The sequence below is a fragment of the Atta colombica genome, unplaced genomic scaffold (assembly GCF_001594045.1).
Source record: "Atta colombica isolate Treedump-2 unplaced genomic scaffold, Acol1.0 scaffold207, whole genome shotgun sequence".
Taxonomy (NCBI): domain Eukaryota; kingdom Metazoa; phylum Arthropoda; class Insecta; order Hymenoptera; family Formicidae; genus Atta; species Atta colombica.
The window spans coordinates 23,316-26,070 of record NW_017259302.1 but is presented as its reverse complement, the minus strand read 5'-3'; the positions used below and the strand labels follow the sequence as shown (position 1 = coordinate 26,070).

Here is a 2,755-nt window from a genome sequence, read left to right as displayed (position 1 = left end):
TATATAAATCAATTCCAATTTTTTTCTCTTTTATCGATAGCTTGATCTTTGCTCGATCTCTGATATTTAAAAGGTAACAATAAAATATGGCATGATGGCGGAAACTAACCAGTTGAGACAAGTAAATGCAATATTATGTAGATGTCAATTTCTTGAAAACAATTTTTATTTACGGAGATAGTTATATTTGTGTCATAACATTACTCGTATCATTTATAAATTAAAGAAGATTAATATTTCTACTATTGGATTGTTTAGAAAGTTCCGGTATTTTATTAGCTCAAAATATATACATAATATCTTTGTCAAAAATGAACGAAATTTAAAAATAAAAAAAGAGTTTTAAAGCTTGAAAGCTCTATTTTCAAGAATCTATAATTCTTGAGTTTATATGAATTTGATAATATTTTTACATATAGAAAATTACGAGGCTGAAAAAAGAAATTTTTCTTCTCGCTTTGTAGATTTTCATGTGCAAAAAAAATTTTTGAATATTTATTGTGAAAATTTGAAATTTTTTCTACAAAATTGTTTTTTTTTAATAAAAATAATCCTATGATTTTTTATTTTTAAATTATTCGCGAGTTAAGTAAAAAGGAGTTTTAACATTTTAAGTTTGATTGTTTTTATATCTCCATTAAAAATCATCGCTTTTTTATTTAACCCACATATAACTCGGTAACAAACAATTGTAAAAACATTTTTTAAAAACGAATTTTTGGGAAAAACTTTAAGTTTTTACGTCAGATAATTTTGCAACAAATATATTCTAAGCTATATATAATTTTGAATTAATAAAATATCGCGAAACTTTCTGAACAATCCATATATTATAAGAATTAACTAATTGTATCCTTTTTTTATCTTTTTTTTGCAATATAAATATGAGATATTTGAAATAAATGTTTATCAAAAAATTTATATATCATAAAAGAATGTCACAAAATATAAGTTTTTTGTTCTGTTTGGTAGACCAATTGTTAGAATTCTTCGATGAATTACGTGAAGCAGTTTGTGAAGTATTAACTGGTAAAACTATATTGACATTAAATCTCTGAAATTTAATTTTCTCTCATTAATTTTTTACTCTTTGGATCATAAATACGGTTTAGTTAAAAAATCTCTTGTTTCAATCAATATCAACGCTTGAACCAATACATTTGCTGTGATACTTACATTTTTTTACTTTCTGCTATGATATCTTGGTCTGATCCGCTTAAAACAGTAGAATTTAATACCTTTTATGTTGAATATTTTATTGGTCCATTTTTATTTAATAGAATTTATTATTTTTATTTTTTTTTATTAGAATTTAAATTTTTATTAATTGACAGGATTTATCATGCTTCAAGCGGAAATTTTTGATTTTTGTCAAATAATTTTCTTTAATCGAGAAAATACGTTTTGATTTAATCAGCTTATTCAAATTTATATTGAAATTTAAAATCTCATGTAAGCGGAGTTTATGAATTTTTGTTGATATAATTTTCATGGAAACTTATATTAACGGATAATTTATAAATGGTATTATTTTATTTGCTTTTTCAAAATGATGCCTTTTTTAAATTTCTCTAATTTAATTTGTCGCTTTTTTTCCTAGAATCTCCTTGCTTATATTTAATATAAATATTTTTATTTTTCGTCTATATCGATTGGTGCTAAATCTATATATATATATCTGCTTTTACCATTTTCAAATTTAATTATAGATTTTTTTTGTTTTATAATTAATATATTTCTATATTTTCTCCAACATTGATCTGATATATTGGGGATATAATTTAGGAATATCTTTATTGTCTTTTTTTACGATTAAAATATAAAAATTTATTTGCTGATTTGCACGATTTTTTTTTTAATATCTCTATCTTTTATACATAAATAAATAATGGAAATTATGTGTGTGATTATCCCTTTAGAATTACATCTTTTCTTTCAAAATAATTCGAAGAAATCCCTTCAGATTCTTCGAAAAGACTTCGTGATTTCTTCGAAATCATATTTGATATCGAATGAAATTTTCTTCTCTCTGATTTTTCTATAGAAATTTTAATGAACGTATATTTGACGTATATTTGATTTTATAGATAAGTAATCGTTTTGTCTTCGATGTTTCTTTCGTCTCAGTTAAATTCTCTTTTCCGGATTTATTTATAAAATTAACTTTTCTTTTGAATTAACATTTCTAATTTTTTTTAAGTCTGTACGATCACAATTATTTATATTATAAATTGCATTGACATTAAAAGTTTCTTTGCTTATTTAACATTTGTATCTAATGAATTCTCATATGATTTTCTAAGTTTTTTCCTGAATTCATTTCTTTATTAGACGATGCCTTTTGAGTTTCAAGAGAATTCCCTTGGTATCTTACATGGCAAGTCCATGTGAAATCATGTCTGTCACGACTCCGTTTCTTGTCTTTTGCTATCAGCTTTTCGATTTCGGTCGCATCCACCTCAATATCGATAACAATTTCCTTGAGTGAGTTTTTATGGACACGACAAACTCATAGCGATTTATTCCTCAACTTGAATTTCATTTTTGCAATTGTCTCTTGAATTTTGATGATCAATGCTTATTCTTCGAAGTTACTTTAAAAAAATTTTTGAGGTACGTCAAATCCATTGACGTTTTATTTGCCGATTCGATCAACATATACGAATTACTGAAATATAAATTTGTAGAATTTGATTATATTTGAAGATCTTAAATAATATATATTAAATCTTATATGTCATATGTATAATATATA

The 2,755-nt window shown here is 23.7% G+C and overlaps 1 protein-coding gene across 1 annotated transcript in view; it reads left to right on the top strand.

Annotated features, from left to right (window-relative positions):
- The window catches only part of LOC108687463, an 87,322-nt gene that overhangs the window by 74,515 nt on the left and 10,052 nt on the right, over positions 1-2,755 (top strand). The gene's annotated exons all lie outside the window — the stretch shown is intronic.